Source organism: Camelus bactrianus, chromosome 8 (assembly GCF_048773025.1).
Source record: "Camelus bactrianus isolate YW-2024 breed Bactrian camel chromosome 8, ASM4877302v1, whole genome shotgun sequence".
Taxonomy (NCBI): domain Eukaryota; kingdom Metazoa; phylum Chordata; class Mammalia; order Artiodactyla; family Camelidae; genus Camelus; species Camelus bactrianus.
Window position 1 is genome coordinate 98,548,457 of NC_133546.1, and position 18,017 is coordinate 98,566,473.

Here is an 18,017-nt window from a genome sequence, read left to right on the forward strand (position 1 = left end):
GTAGTGAGCAATTAAATCCAAGAACTTTATACCTTTATTTTCATTGTAAATGTAACAGTCTTACAGCAACTGTCGAAATAGTAGTAACTGCTCCACGCGCACGTGCAGACACACACTCACACACACACACAAACACAGTTTGGAACAGCAGAGAGGTAAAATATGCTAAATTTTTCATTATTGAGGACAAGAATCTAATCGATTATTTCATTCTTGAGACTGTTATAGGAATACTGGCCCAATTACATGTAAACTTATGAACTTAGAAATGATTAATAAACATTTAGAGAGAATTTTCATTCAAAGACAATAGAGCTTCCAAATCATTCAAGGGAAAATTAACAAGAAAACAATGAATCAATCCAGCTAGGATGGAGTAACGGAGACCATATCTACCACCCTACAATAAACCCCAAAATGGATAAAATATATGAAGCAATGATTTTTAAGACACGTGAAAACGATCATCCACTTGGACCTTGTCCTGCCTCCCCCATACCAAGGCTGCTAGCCCTCCTACTGCCACTACCAAGGATGTCCACCAGGTGGCGCCGTTTCCTTCCTCTGCTCCTGCTGCAGAGCCAGTCGTGAGCGGTCCTGTTCCAGGTTTTGGCAAGCAGCTCCCAGAAGCGCTCTCGTGGGCCTTGGTCCCTTTTAGCCACCAGCAAAGGGATCGGGGATGGGCAGTGAGCCTCTTTTCTCATCGAAGATCTAGGAAGCCAACTGATTTCTGAGCAGCCCTTTACCCTCGTCTGCTGTCTGGTACTCTCCACCCGACTTCCAGAGTCCGCGGCATGGGCAGCCTGCACGCTGGCCCCGGCCCATCAGAATCTGTTCCCCCGGCCGAGAGGCCCCGCGCGGTCGTGAGCAGGGCTCCAGGCCTCTGGAGCCCCGCCGCTTGGAACGCGTCCTGTCACTGGGCTCGCGAGCTCCATGCCCTTGGCTGTCACTTAACTTCTCTAAGCTACAGTCCTCATCAGTAAAATGAAGACATAATCAATATTGGGGGGAAAAAATCAGAATCCGGGGGGACCAAATTTCTGCCGATTGAAGATGACTTTCATTTTGAATTATACAGTGAGGGACACCATACAAACGTTTACTACTTCAGACTTCTAAAGGACAGCTTCTACGATTCTTAAAACTAAAGCATGCACGTACAAACAAACACACGCTCAGACACACTGACTCTGCTCCACATACATCCCCACGCACACACACATGGAGTCATGGGCCACACACACACCCATAACATACACACAACCACACACGTCCTCAGGCGCGCACACACACGCAAAGTCACTGTCACGTACCACACACGTCCCCAGGTGCAGGAGTGCGCACACGCGCACACACGTCACACACACCTTTGGCGGCATTCTAAATCAACTTACAGTCGAGGGTCTCAGGGTCCATTGTTTCATCCGCTCAGAAGCTCCTGACTTCGGAGCGTGAAGCAGGAATGCCTCCTCTCTGCAGATGGTCTTTGCCTCTTGCAGTCTCAGCAGAGCCAACATAACTGCCCTCGACCTTTAAAAGTGAGGGTCAGAGCATACCTGGGAGTTCCCATCCTACATATGTCAACATTTGAAGTGCAGTAGGTTCTAAACTCCTGCCTTTACAAATACACATTCATTCTAAGGGGGAAGGCCAGGCTCCACTTTAGAATTCCCAGACTCATGGGAGTTGCCGTAAAGAAAGTGATAGTTTGGGGAGAGCAGATTCCCAGTCTGACCACTAGCCTGATACTTTTCTTCCCAAAGCTGGGTCCATCCCATGCCCCAAGGGGCCTTGGATGTTCACAGGATGACACTCAGACCTCCCATCCGGGCTCTGTATATACCCTCCATGCCAACAGCTTCCCGTTGGCCTCTGTGTGAGTCCTGGGAAGCTGAACTCCGGGGAGAGCCGGTGCAGAAACTGGAAGTGGGTCAAGGCTGCTGGGGCAGGGCATTCGGGGTCCTGTGTTTCCAGAGCACGGGGTGGATCGAATGGGCGTGTCCCTATGGCCTTGCTGAAACCACCACGTTGAGGGTGTGGCCAGAGGGAGTGTCAGGGCCAGAAGGACCCTATGTAGTGCAGGACACAGGGCAGCGCGGGGGTGTGGAGGAGTCGGGGAGGGGATAGGGGGGCCCCCTTGCCAGGATCTGAGGGCAGAAGCCCTAAGGAAGGGCCTGAGGAGGCTGGAAGGTATCCTCATTGCCATCAATTAAAAAACAAAAGCTCGCCGCAGGCGAGGGTGGGAAGGGTTTTGTTAGAACAAGGGAAGGCACTCGCAGAGGTCTGGCCAGATAGGGCTGGGGGGCTTGCCAGCCTGATGAGGAACCAAGTGGCCATCAGCCTATAAACGCCACCCTAATTCCTCCGGGTGACACTGAGATGCAGTGAGACACGGAAAGCATCATAAACACAGGCCGGAAACTCAGCAGCCTCTTGCTTGGGTCACTGTCCGTCTGGCGCCCCCTCCGGTAGGAGCCTTTAGCGCATCACCCAGGGCTGACCCGGCTCAGGATTCCAGCTGATTTTCCACAGGTGGCATCACTTGCTGGTGACACGAAGCAGGCACGTTAGCCACCTCCCGAACACTGAGGCTCCTCCTGGGAGGAGCCTGCGGGCCCCCAGACCAGCCTCTGCCCCACGATGCTCCTCAGTGCCACTCCCGGTTTGCTGCCCCGGCCTCTAGCTCTGGCCACGACCTCGCTGGATTCTCGATAAAGGTCACCCATGCACCATGCCTAAGCTTGGGGTCCACATGGGACCATGGCTCTTATCTTCTTCCCATCGATGGATTGTTCGGGCTTCATGTCGTCGTGATGGCGGGAAGGCCAGCACCGCCCCCTTGAGGCCTCCCTGAAGACACATAGAAACATAGGACACAATGCAGCCCATATCTTTTTGTTACAACACCTTTATTGTGGTACGATTTCTGTTCCGTAAATTAGACATATCTCACATGTAGTATTTGATGAATTTTCATAGATGTCTGCACCTAGAGAAGCATCACAACAGGCAAGATAGCTACCATTTCCATCAATCCCCAAGAGGGGCAATTTTCCAGTTCCCATATTTACCATTTCCCAGCCCCTTCGTTCCGTGCTAACCATAAGTTGGTTTCTCTATGTCTGTGGTTTTGTTCCTCTATGGTCATTGAGCTCATTTCTGCCTTTTTTTTACATTCCACATGGAAGTGGTATCATATGGCATTTTTCTCTCTTCTGGCTTACTTCACTCAGAATGACTCTCTCTGTGTCCATCTATGTTGCAACAAAAGCATCGTTTCATCTTTTTCATGGCTGAGTAGTATTCCACGGCTTAAATAGACCACTACTTCTTTATCCAGTCCCCAGTAGGTGGACTTTTGGTTTGGTTCCACGTCCTGGCTATTATAAAGAGGGCTGCTGTGAGCACTGAGGTGAATGTGAGAGTTTGAATTAGAGTTTTCTCCTGACATATCCCCAGGCGAGGGAAGACTGCATCATAAGGTACGTCTATTTGTAGTTTTCTTAGGACCATGCATCCTGTCTTCTCTAGTGGCAATGCAGCCCGTCTTACTGAAGCAGAGCCGTGCCCAGAATATAACGGGTATTTCTAGAGGTCAGACATGAAGTGCAGTGAGCTTGGCCTGTTCCAGAAGAAGAGGGCAGTCTGGGAGGGCTGGAGGAGAGTGACCAGGGGAGTGTGGTACAGGCAGGATTCAGACCACGTGGGGACATGACAGGCTGGGATAAGGAGCCTGGGCTTCCAGTCATCCCTTGGTAAGCCTGGGGCACTGGTTCCAGGACTCCCCACAGATGCCAACATCCATGGATGCTGACGCCTCTTTTATAAAATGACACAGGACTGACATGCAATTACATGGATCCTCCCGTGTACTTTATTTTTTACATACATACATGTATTTTTTTTTTTGAGTTATAGTCATTTTACAATTTTGTGTCGAATCCCATCGCAGAGCACAATCTTTCAGTTATACATGAAAATACGCATACATTCATTGTCACATACTCTTTCGCCGTGTCCTCCTGTGTACTTGAGGTCATCTCTAGAGGACGCGTGCTATGTAAGGCAACGTGAATGCTACGTAAGCAGTTGCCGGTGTGTGGCAAGTTCAAGTGTTGCTTTTTGAAACTTTCCGTTTTTTCCCGAATATTTTCAACCCACAGTTGGTTGAATCTGCTGGAGCGGGAGCCCCTAGATACGGAGAACCCTCAAGCCCTTCCCACCTCCTAAATTTCCACTGGAAGCGCTGCAGGGGACCAAAGAGAGGAGAAGAGCGCCCTCTAGCGGCTGGAAACGCTGAGGAATTCCTTCAGCGTATGCAGCGCAGGAGAGAAGGTTTCGGGCCGACTAGCGCAAATGGAGGGCCCGCCTGGACAGGAAGGGGGAAGGACGGCAGTGGAAGCCAGCTCGCACCCTTCCTGGAGCTAGCTGGTAGCAGTGAGGGACGCCGAGGGACTGGGGACACGTCGCGTGGGGGGGGCAATCCTGGCCGCCAGCTGCACGGTCCACACAGCTGGCACCCAGTTTGCATGATCAAAAGAACAAGGAGTGGGTGGATATGTGGGGAAGGGGCTGCCTCAGCACCGGGATCCTGACATGGGCCAGAGCGCCATGACCTCAGCCAATGCGGCTCCACTAGTAAGCCAGAATAAGGAAACTCTGAGGCAAGATATTACAGATTCCACCGCAGCCACACGGATAACTAGATCTCTAAGCTCACAAAATGGAACCATCGGAACCAGGCATTTTTCCTTTTCTCTTCTTTTAGACTTTGGATCAGGAAGCCACACAACTCTGACGGGAAGCATCTTTACTCCGGTCGAGAGATCACTTTTTGAGGAATAAACATGGAGAAAAAGAGTGCGGGGATGGTTTAGTGGTTCAAAGCCGAAGCCCGTCTGAGAAACGATAAAAACATGCTTCAAATGAAGCCGACTTACGGCAAAAAGCAGGAGGAAGTTTAAGGTATTCTTTATTCATATCAATTCAGCAGGCAAGACTACCCAGTCGTAAAAAGGCAGCACTTTAAATATAAAATTTTATTTTATTTATGTATTTATTTATGTATTTATTTATTTATTTATTTATTTATTTATTTATTTATTTATTTATTTATTTTGGTGATGGAAACAATGCCATATTCTCAAACAAGGCTTGGGGCCCTATATACGGAGAGTTGAGTGTTGAGGCTGAGGGTTGTTGATGAGGAGAACATAAAGCTGCGTATAGACAGATAAGGGTTCCAAGCCCACCGCTTGAAAAAAATTAGCCAATCATGAGTCCCTTTGATTGAGAAAGAAGTAAATGACTCAAAAATGGGGAAGACATGGGATTAAATAGTGGTAGTGAGCAATTAAATCCAAGAACTTTATACCTTTATTTTCATTGTAAATGTAACAGTCTTACAGCAACTGTCGAAATAGTAGTAACTGCTCCACGCGCACGTGCAGACACACACTCACACACACACACAAACACAGTTTGGAACAGCAGAGAGGTAAAATATGCTAAATTTTTCATTATTGAGGACAAGAATCTAATCGATTATTTCATTCTTGAGACTGTTATAGGAATACTGGCCCAATTACATGTAAACTTATGAACTTAGAAATGATTAATAAACATTTAGAGAGAATTTTCATTCAAAGACAATAGAGCTTCCAAATCATTCAAGGGAAAATTAACAAGAAAACAATGAATCAATCCAGCTAGGATGGAGTAACGGAGACCATATCTACCACCCTACAATAAACCCCAAAATGGATAAAATATATGAAGCAATGATTTTTAAGACACGTGAAAACGATCATCCACTTGGACCTTGTCCTGCCTCCCCCATACCAAGGCTGCTAGCCCTCCTACTGCCACTACCAAGGATGTCCACCAGGTGGCGCCGTTTCCTTCCTCTGCTCCTGCTGCAGAGCCAGTCGTGAGCGGTCCTGTTCCAGGTTTTGGCAAGCAGCTCCCAGAAGCGCTCTCGTGGGCCTTGGTCCCTTTTAGCCACCAGCAAAGGGATCGGGGATGGGCAGTGAGCCTCTTTTCTCATCGAAGATCTAGGAAGCCAACTGATTTCTGAGCAGCCCTTTACCCTCGTCTGCTGTCTGGTACTCTCCACCCGACTTCCAGAGTCCGCGGCATGGGCAGCCTGCACGCTGGCCCCGGCCCATCAGAATCTGTTCCCCCGGCCGAGAGGCCCCGCGCGGTCGTGAGCAGGGCTCCAGGCCTCTGGAGCCCCGCCGCTTGGAACGCGTCCTGTCACTGGGCTCGCGAGCTCCATGCCCTTGGCTGTCACTTAACTTCTCTAAGCTACAGTCCTCATCAGTAAAATGAAGACATAATCAATATTGGGGGGAAAAAATCAGAATCCGGGGGGACCAAATTTCTGCCGATTGAAGATGACTTTCATTTTGAATTATACAGTGAGGGACACCATACAAACGTTTACTACTTCAGACTTCTAAAGGACAGCTTCTACGATTCTTAAAACTAAAGCATGCACGTACAAACAAACACACGCTCAGACACACTGACTCTGCTCCACATACATCCCCACGCACACACACATGGAGTCATGGGCCACACACACACCCATAACATACACACAACCACACACGTCCTCAGGCGCGCACACACACGCAAAGTCACTGTCACGTACCACACACGTCCCCAGGTGCAGGAGTGCGCACACGCGCACACACGTCACACACACCTTTGGCGGCATTCTAAATCAACTTACAGTCGAGGGTCTCAGGGTCCATTGTTTCATCCGCTCAGAAGCTCCTGACTTCGGAGCGTGAAGCAGGAATGCCTCCTCTCTGCAGATGGTCTTTGCCTCTTGCAGTCTCAGCAGAGCCAACATAACTGCCCTCGACCTTTAAAAGTGAGGGTCAGAGCATACCTGGGAGTTCCCATCCTACATATGTCAACATTTGAAGTGCAGTAGGTTCTAAACTCCTGCCTTTACAAATACACATTCATTCTAAGGGGGAAGGCCAGGCTCCACTTTAGAATTCCCAGACTCATGGGAGTTGCCGTAAAGAAAGTGATAGTTTGGGGAGAGCAGATTCCCAGTCTGACCACTAGCCTGATACTTTTCTTCCCAAAGCTGGGTCCATCCCATGCCCCAAGGGGCCTTGGATGTTCACAGGATGACACTCAGACCTCCCATCCGGGCTCTGTATATACCCTCCATGCCAACAGCTTCCCGTTGGCCTCTGTGTGAGTCCTGGGAAGCTGAACTCCGGGGAGAGCCGGTGCAGAAACTGGAAGTGGGTCAAGGCTGCTGGGGCAGGGCATTCGGGGTCCTGTGTTTCCAGAGCACGGGGTGGATCGAATGGGCGTGTCCCTATGGCCTTGCTGAAACCACCACGTTGAGGGTGTGGCCAGAGGGAGTGTCAGGGCCAGAAGGACCCTATGTAGTGCAGGACACAGGGCAGCGCGGGGGTGTGGAGGAGTCGGGGAGGGGATAGGGGGGCCCCCTTGCCAGGATCTGAGGGCAGAAGCCCTAAGGAAGGGCCTGAGGAGGCTGGAAGGTATCCTCATTGCCATCAATTAAAAAACAAAAGCTCGCCGCAGGCGAGGGTGGGAAGGGTTTTGTTAGAACAAGGGAAGGCACTCGCAGAGGTCTGGCCAGATAGGGCTGGGGGGCTTGCCAGCCTGATGAGGAACCAAGAGGCCATCAGCCTATAAACGCCGCCCTAATTCCTCCGGGTGACACTGAGATGCAGTGAGACACGGAAAGCATGATAAACACAGGCCGGAAACTCAGCAGCCTCTTGCTTGGGTCACTGTCCGTCTGGCGCCCCCTCCGGTAGGAGCCTTTAGCGCATCACCCAGGGCTGACCCGGCTCAGGATTCCAGCTGATTTTCCACAGGTGGCATCACTTGCTGGTGACACGAAGCAGGCACGTTAGCCACCTCCCGAACACTGAGGCTCCTCCTGGGAGGAGCCTGCGGGCCCCCAGACCAGCCTCTGCCCCACGATGCTCCTCAGTGCCACTCCCGGTTTGCTGCCCCGGCCTCTAGCTCTGGCCACGACCTCGCTGGATTCTCGATAAATGTCACCCATGCACCATGCCTAAGCTTGGGGTCCACATGGGACCATGGCTCTTATCTTCTTCCCATCGATGGATTGTTCGGGCTTCATGTCATCGTGATGGCGGGAAGGCCAGCACCGCCCCCTTGAGGCCTCCCTGAAGACACATAGAAACATAGGACACAATGCAGCCCATCTCTTTTTGTTACAACACCATTATTGTGGTACGATTTCAGTTCCGTAAATTAGACATATCTCACATGTAGTATTTGATGAATTTTCATAGATGTCTGCACCTAGAGAAGCATCACAACAAGCAAGATAGCTACCATTTCCATCACTCCCCAAGAGGGGCAATTTTCCAGTTCCCATATTTACCACTTCCCAGCCCCTTCGTTCCCTGCTAACCATAAGTTGGTTTCTCTATGTCTGTGGTTTTGTTCCTCTATGGTCATTGAGCTCATTTCTGCCTTTTTTTTACATTCCACATGGAAGTAGTATCATATGGCATTTTTCTCTCTTCTGGCTTACTTCACTCAGAATGACTCTCTCTGTGTCCATCTATGTTGCAACAAAAGACATCGTTTCATCTTTTTCATGGCTGAGTAGTATTCCACGGCTTAAATAGACCACTACTTCTTTATCCAGTCCCCAGTAGGTGGACTTTTGGTTTGGTTCCACGTCCTGGCTCTTATAAAGAGGGCTGCTGTGAGCACTGAGGTGAATGTGAGAGTTTGAATTAGAGTTTTCTCCTGACATATCCCCAGGCGAGGGAAGACTGCATCATAAGGTACGTCTATTTGTAGTTTTCTTAGGACCATGCATCCTGTCTTCTCTAGTGGCAATGCAGCCCGTCTTACTGAAGCAGAGCCGTGCCCAGAATATAACGGGTATTTCTAGAGGTCAGACATGAAGTGCAGTGAGCTTGGCCTGTTCCAGAAGAAGAGGGCAGTCTGGGAGGGCTGGAGGAGAGTGACCAGGGGAGTGTGGTACAGGCAGGATTCAGACCACGTGGGGACATGACAGGCTGGGATAAGGAGCCTGGGCTTCCAGTCATCCCTTGGTAAGCCTGGGGCACTAGTTCCAGGACTCCCCACAGATGCCAACATCCATGGATGCTGACGCCTCTTTTATAAAATGACACAGGACTGACATGCAATTACATGGATCCTCCCGTGTACTTTATTTTTTACATACATACATGTATTTTTTTTTTTTGAGTTATAGTCATTTTACAATTTTGTGTCGAATCCCATCGCAGAGCACAATCTTTCAGTTATACATGAAAATACGCATACATTCATTGTCACATACTCTTTCGCCGTGTCCTCCTGTGTACTTGAGGTCATCTCTAGAGGACGCGTGCTATGTAAGGCAACGTGAATGCTACGTAAGCAGTTGCCGGTGTGTGGCAAGTTCAAGTGTTGCTTTTTGAAACTTTCCGTTTTTTCCCGAATATTTTCAACCCACAGTTGGTTGAATCTGCTGGAGCGGGAGCCCCTAGATACGGAGAACCCTCAAGCCCTTCCCACCTCCTAAATTTCCACTGGAAGCGCTGCAGGGGACCAAAGAGAGGAGAAGAGCGCCCTCTAGCGGCTGGAAACGCTGAGGAATTCCTTCAGCGTATGCAGCACAGGAGAGAAGGTTTCGGGCCGACTAGCGCAAATGGAGGGCCCGCCTGGACAGGAAGGGGGAAGGACGGCAGTGGAAGCCAGCTCGCACCCTTCCTGGAGCTAGCTGGTAGCAGTGAGGGACGCCGAGGGACTGGGGACACGTCGTGTGGGGGGGGCAATCCTGGCCGCCAGCTGCACGGTCCACACAGCTGGCACCCAGTTTGCATGATCAAAAGAACAAGGAGTGGGTGGATATGTGGGGAAGGGGCTGCCTCAGCACCGGGATCCTGACATGGGCCAGAGCGCCATGACCTCAGCCAATGCGGCTCCACTAGTAAGCCAGAATAAGGAAACTCTGAGGCAAGATATTACAGATTCCACCGCAGCCACACGGATAACTAGATCTCTAAGCTCACAAAATGGAACCATCGGAACCAAGCATTTTTCCTTTTCTCTTCTTTTAGACTTTGGATCAGGAAGCCACACAACTCTGAAGGGAAGCATCTTTATTCCGGTCGAGAGATCACTTTATGAGGAATAAGCATGGAGAAAAAGAGTGCGGGGATGGTTTAGTGGTTCAAAGCCGAAGCCCGTCTGAGAAACGATAAAAACATGCTTCAAATGCAGCCGACTTACGGCAAAAAGCAGGAGGAAGTTTAAGGTATTCTTTATTCATATCAATTCAGCAGGCAAGACTACCCAGTCGTAAAAAGGCAGCACTTTAAATATAAAATTTTATTTTATTTATTTATTTATTTATTTATTTATTTTTATTTATTTATTTATTTTTTTTTTTTTTTTGGTGATGGAAACAATGCCATATTCTCAAACAAGGCTTGGGGCCCTAGATACGGAGAGTTGAGTGTTGAGGCTGAGGGTTGTTGATGAGGAGAACATAAAGCTGCGTATAGACAGATAAGGGTTCCAAGCCCACCGCTTGAAAAAAATTAGCCAATCATGAGTCCCTTTGATTGAGAAAGAAGTAAATGACTCAAAAATGGGGAAGACATGGGATTAAATAATGGTAGTGAGCAATTAAATCCAAGAACTTTATACCTTTATTTTCATTGTAAATGTAACAGTCTTACAGCAACTGTCGAAATAGTAGTAACTGCTCCATGCGCACGTGCAGACACACACTCACACACACACACAAACACAGTTTGGAACAGCAGAGAGGTCAAATATGCTAAATTTCTCATTATTGAAGACAAGAATCTAATCGATTATTTCATTCTTGAGACTGTTATAGGAATACTGGCCCAATTACATGTAAACTTATGAACTTAGAAATGATTAATAAACATTTAGAGAGAATTTTCATTCAAAGACAATAGAGCTTCCAAATCATTCAAGGGAAAATTAACAAGAAAACAATGAATCAATCCAGCTAGGATGGAGTAACGGAGACCATATCTACCACCCTACAATAAACCCCAAAATGGATAAAATATATGAAGCAATGATTTTTAAGACACGTGAAAACGGTCATCCACTTGGACCTTGTCCTGCCTCCCCCATACCAAGGCTGCTAGCCCTCCTACTGCCACTACCAAAGATGTCCACCAGGTGGTGCCGTTTCCTTCCTCTGCTCCTGCTGCAGAGCCAGTCGTGAGCGGTCCTGTTCCAGGTTTTGGCAAGCAGCTCCCAGAAGCGCTCTCGTGGGCCTTGGTCCCTTTTAGCCACCAGCAAAGGGATCGGGGATGGGCAGTGAGCCTCTTTTCTCATCGAAGATCTAGGAAGCCAACTGATTTCTGAGCAGCCCTTTACCCTCGTCTGCTGTCTGGTACTATCCACCCGACTTCCAGAGTCCGCGGCATGGGCAGCCTGCACGCTGGCCCCGGCCCATCAGAATCTGTTCCCCCGGCCGAGAGGCCCCGCGCAGTCGTGAGCAGGGCTCCAGGCCTCTGGAGCCCCGCCGCTTGGAACGCGTCCTGTCACTGGGCTCGCGAGCTCCATGCCCTTGGCTGTCACTTAACTTCTCTAAGCTACAGTCCTCATCAGTAAAATGAAGACATAATCAATATTGGGGGGAAAAAATCAGAACCCGGGGGGACCAAATTTCTGCCGATTGAAGATGACTTTCATTTTGAATTATACAGTGAGGGTCATACAAACGTTTACTACTTCAGACTTCTAAAGGACAGCTTCTACGATTCTTAAAACTAAAGCATGCACGTACAAACAAACACACGCTCAGACACACTGACTCTGCTCCACATACATCCCCACGCACACACACATGGAGTCATGGGCCACACACACACCCATAACATACACACAACCACACACGTCCTCAGGCGCGCACACACACGCAAAGTCACTGTCACGTACCACACACGTCCCCAGGTGCAGGAGTGCGCACACGCGCACACACGTCACACACACCTTTGGCGGCATACTAAATCAACTTACAGTCGAGGGTCTCAGGGTCCATTGTTTCATCCGCTCAGAAGCTCCTGACTTCGGAGCGTGAAGCAGGAATGCCTCCTCTCTGCAGATGGTCTTTGCCTCTTGCAGTCTCAGCAGAGCCAACATAACTGCCCTCGACCTTTAAAAGTGAGGGTCAGAGCATACCTGGGAGTTCCCATCCTACATATGTCAACATTTGAAGTGCAGTAGGTTCTAAATTCCTGCCTTTACAAATACACATTCATTCTAAGGGGGAAGGCCAGGCTCCACTTTAGAATTCCCAGACTCATGGGAGTTGCCGTAAAGAAAGTGATAGTTTGGGGAGAGAAGACTCCCAGTCTGACCACTAGCCTGATCCTTTTCTTCCCAAAGCTGGGTCCATCCCATGCCCCAAGGGGCCTTGGATGTTCACAGGATGACACTCAGACCTCCCATCCGGGCTCTGTATATACCCTCCATGCCAACAGCTTCCCGTTGGCCTCTGTGTGAGTCCTGGGAAGCTGAACTCCGGGGAGAGCCGGTGCAGAAAGTAGAAGTGGGTCAAGGCTGCTGGGGCAGGTCATTCGGGGTCCTGTGTTTCCAGAGCATGGGGTGGATCGAATGGGCGTGTCCCTATGGCCTTGCTGAAACCACCACGTTGAGGGTGTGGCCAGAGGGAGTGTCAGGGCCAGAAGGACCCTATGTAGTGCAGGACACAGGGCAGCGCGGGGGTGTGGATTAGTCGGGGAGGGGATAGGGGGGCCCCCTTGCCAGGATCTGAGGGCAGAAGCCCTAAGGAAGGGCCTGAGGAGGCTGGAAGGTATCCTCATTGCCATCAATTAAAAAACAAAAGCTCGCCGCAGGCGAGGGTGGGAAGTGTTTTGTTAGAACAAGGGAAGGCGCTCGCAGAGGTCTGGCCAGATAGGGCTGGGGGGCTTGCCAGCCTGATGAGGAACCAAGTGGCCATCAGCCTATAAACGCCACCCTAATTCCTCCGGGTGACACTGAGATGCAGTGAGACACGGAAAGCATGATAAACACAGGCCGGAAACTCAGCAGCCTCTTGCTTGGGTCACTGTCCGTCTGGCGCCCCCTCCGGTAGGAGCCTTTAGCGCATCACCCAGGGCTGACCCGGCTCAGGATTCCAGCTGATTTTCCACAGGTGGCATCACTTGCTGGTGACACGAAGCAGGCACGTTAGCCACCTCCCGAACACTGAGGCTCCTCCTGGGAGGAGCCTGCGGGCCCCCAGACCAGCCTCTGCCCCACGATGCTCCTCAGTGCCACTCCCGGTTTGCTGCCCCGGCCTCTAGCTCTGGCCACGACCTCGCTGGATTCTCGATAAATGTCACCCATGCACCATGCCTAAGCTTGGGGTCCACATGGGACCATGGCTCTTATCTTCTTCCCATCGATGGATTGTTCGGGCTTCATGTCATCGTGATGGCGGGAAGGCCAGCACCGCCCCCTTGAGGCCTCCCTGAAGACACATAGAAACATAGGACACAATGCAGCCCATATCTTTTTGTTACAACACCTTTATTGTGGTACGATTTCTGTTCCGTAAATTAGACATATCTCACATGTAGTATTTGATGAATTTTCATAGATGTCTGCACCTAGAGAAGCATCACAACAAGCAAGATAGCTACCATTTCCATCACTCCCCAAGAGGGGCAATTTTCCAGTTCCCATATTTACCACTTCCCAGCCCCTTCGTTCCCTGCTAACCATAAGTTGGTTTCTCTATGTCTGTGGTTTTGTTCCTCTATGGTCATTGAGCTCATTTCTGCCTTTTTTTTACATTCCACATGGAAGTGGTATCATATGGCATTTTTCTCTCTTCTGGCTTACTTCACTCAGAATGACTCTCTCTGTGTCCATCTATGTTGCAACAAAAGACATCGTTTCATCTTTTTCATGGCTGAGTAGTATTCCACGGCTTAAATAGACCACTACTTCTTTATCCAGTCCCCAGTAGGTGGACTTTTGGTTTGGTTCCACGTCCTGGCTGTTATAAAGAGGGCTGCTGTGAGCACTGAGGTGAATGTGAGAGTTTGAATTAGAGTTTTCTCCTGACATATCCCCAGGCGAGGGAAGACTGCATCGTAAGGTACGTCTATTTGTAGTTTTCTAAGGACCCTGCATCCTGTCTTCTCTAGTGGCAATGCAGCCCTTCTTACTGAAGCAGAGCCGTGCCCAGAATATAATGGGTATTTCTAGAGGTCAGACATGAAGTGCAGTGAGCTTGGCCTGTTCCAGAAGAAGAGGGCAGTCTGGGAGGGCTGGAGGAGAGTGACCAGGGGAGTGTGGTACAGGCAGGATTCAGACCACGTGGGGACATGACAGGCTGGGATAAGGAGCCTGGGCTTCCAGTCATCCTTTGGTAAGCCTGGGGCACTGGTTCCAGGACTCCCCACAGATGCCAACATCCATGGATGCTGACGCCTCTTTTATAAAATGACACAGGACTGACATGCAATTACATGGATCCTCCCGTGTACTTTATTTTTTACATACATACATGTATTTTTTTTTTTTTGAGTTATAGTCATTTTACAATTTTGTGTCGAATCCCATCGCAGAGCACAATCTTTCAGTTATACATGAAAATACGCATACATTCATTGTCACATACTCTTTCGCCGTGTCCTCCTGTGTACTTGAGGTCATCTCTAGAGGACGCGTGCTATGTAAGGCAACGTGAATGCTACGTAAGCAGTTGCCGGTGTGTGGCAAGTTCAAGTGTTGCTTTTTGAAACTTTCCGTTTTTTCCCGAATATTTTCAACCCACAGTTGGTTGAATCTGCTGGAGCGGGAGCCCCTAGATACGGAGAACCCTCAAGCCCTTCCCACCTCCTAAATTTCCACTGGAAGCGCTGCAGGGGACCAAAGAGAGGAGAAGAGCGCCCTCTAGCGGCTGGAAACGCTGAGGAATTCCTTCAGCGTATGCAGCACAGGAGAGAAGGTTTCGGGCCGACTAGCGCAAATGGAGGGCCCGCCTGGACAGGAAGGGGGAAGGACGGCAGTGGAAGCCAGCTCGCACCCTTCCTGGAGCTAGCTGGTAGCAGTGAGGGACGCCGAGGGACTGGGGACACGTCGCGTGGGGGGGGCAATCCTGGCCGCCAGCTGCACGGTCCACACAGCTGGCACCCAGTTTGCATGATCAAAAGAACAAGGAGTGGGTGGATATGTGGGGAAGGGGCTGCCTCAGCACCGGGATCCTGACATGGGCCAGAGCGCCATGACCTCAGCCAATGCGGCTCCACTAGTAAGCCAGAATAAGGAAACTCTGAGGCAAGATATTACAGATTCCACCGCAGCCACACGGATAACTAGATCTCTAAGCTCACAAAATGGAACCATCGGAACCAGGCATTTTTCCTTTTCTCTTCTTTTAGACTTTGGATCAGGAAGCCACACAACTCTGACGGAAAGCATCTTTACTCCGGTCGAGAGATCACTTTTTGAGGAATAAGCATGGAGAAAAAGAGTGCGGGGATGGTATATTGGTTCAAAGCCGAAGCCCGTCTGAGAAACGATAAAAACATGCTTCAAATGAAGCCGACTTACGGCAAAAAGCAGGAGGAAGTTTAAGGTATTGTTTATTCATATCAATTCAGCAGGCAAGACTACCCAGTCGTAAAAAGGCAGCACTTTAAATATAAAATTTTATTTTATTTATGTATTTATTTATGTATTTATTTATTTATTTATTTATTTATTTATTTTGGTAATGGAAACAATGCCATATTCTCAAACAAGGCTTGGGGCCCTAGATACGGAGAGTTGAGTGTTGAGGCTGAGGGTTGTTGATGAGGAGAACATAAAGCTGCGTATAGACAGATAAGGGTTCCAAGCCCACCGCTTGAAAAAAATTAGCCAATCATGAGTCCCTTTGATTGAGAAAGAAGTAAATGACTCAAAAATGGGGAAGACATGGGATTCAATAGTGGTAGTGAGCAAATAAATCCAAGAAATTTATACCTTTATTTTCATTGTAAATGTAACAGTCTTACAGCAACTGTCGAAATAGTAGTAACTGCTCCACGCGCACGTGCAGACACACACTCACACACACACACAAACACAGTTTGGAACAGCAGAGAGGTAAAATATGCTAAATTTTTCATTATTGAGGACAAGAATCTAATCGATTATTTCATTCTTGAGACTGTTATAGGAATACTGGCCCAATTACATGTAAACTTATGAACTTAGAAATGATTAATAAACATTTAGAGAGAATTTTCATTCAAAGACAATAGAGCTTCCAAATCATTCAAGGGAAAATTAACAAGAAATCAATGAATCAATCCAGCTAGGATGGAGTAACGGAGACCATATCTACCACCCTACAATAAACCCCAAAATGGATAAAATATATGAAGCAATGATTTTTAAGACACGTGAAAACGATCATCCACTTGGACCTTGTCCTGCCTCCCCCATACCAAGGCTGCTAGCCCTCCTACTGCCACTACCAAGGATGTCCACCAGGTGGCGCCGTTTCCTTCCTCTGCTCCTGCTGCAGAGCCAGTCGTGAGCGGTCCTGTTCCAGGTTTTGGCAAGCAGCTCCCAGAAGCGCTCTCGTGGGCCTTGGTCCCTTTTAGCCACCAGCAAAGGGATCGGGGATGGGCAGTGAGCCTCTTTTCTCATCGAAGATCTAGGAAGCCAACTGATTTCTGAGCAGCCCTTTACCCTCGTCTGCTGTCTGGTACTCTCCACCCGACTTCCAGAGTCCGCGGCATGGGCAGCCTGCACGCTGGCCCCGGCCCATCAGAATCTGTTCCCCCGGCCGAGAGGCCCCGCGCAGTCGTGAGCAGGGCTCCAGGCCTCTGGAGCCCCGCCGCTTGGAACGCGTCCTGTCACTGGGCTCGCGAGCTCCATGCCCTTGGCTGTCACTTAACTTCTCTAAGCTACAGTCCTCATCAGTAAAATGAAGACATAATCAATATTGGGGGGAAAAAATCAGAACCCGGGGGGACCAAATTTCTGCCGATTGAAGATGACTTTCATTTTGAATTATACAGTGAGGGTCATACAAACGTTTACTACTTCAGACTTCTAAAGGACCGCTACTACGATTCTTAAAACTAAAGCATGCACGTACAAACAAACACACGCTCAGACACACTGACTCTGCTCCACATACATCCCCACGCACACACACATGGAGTCATGGGCCACACACACACCCATAACATACACACAACCACACACGTCCTCAGGCGCGCACACACACGCAAAGTCACTGTCACGTACCACACACGCCCCCAGGTGCAGGAGTGCGCACACGCACACACACGTCACACACACCTTTGGCGGCATACTAAATCAACTTACAGTCGAGGGTCTCAGGGTCCATTGTTTCATCCGCTCAGAAGCTCCTGACTTCGGAGCGTGAAGCAGGAATGCCTCCTCTCTGCAGATGGTCTTTGCCTCTTGCAGTCTCAGCAGAGCCAACATAACTGCCCTCGACCTTTAAAAGTGAGGGTCAGAGCATACCTGGGAGTTCCCATCCTACATATGTCAACATTTGAAGTGCAGTAGGTTCTAAACTCCTGCCTTTACAAATACACATTCATTCTAAGGGGGAAGGCCAGGCTCCACTTTAGAATTCCCAGACTCATGGGAGTTGCCGTAAAGAAAGTGATAGTTTGAGGAGAGAAGACTCCCAGTCTGACCACTAGCCTGATCCTTTTCTTCCCAAAGCTGGGTCCATCCCATGCCCCAAGGGGCCTTGGATGTTCACAGGATGACACTCAGACCTCCCATCCGGGCTCTGTATATACCCTCCATGCCAACAGCTTCCCGTTGGCCTCTGTGTGAGTCCTGGGAAGCTGAACTCCGGGGAGAGCCGGTGCAGAAACTAGAAGTGGGTCAAGGCTGCTGGGGCAGGGCATTCGGGGTCCTGTGTTTCCAGAGCACGGGGTGGATCGAATGGGCGTGTCCCTATGGCCTTGCTGAAACCACCA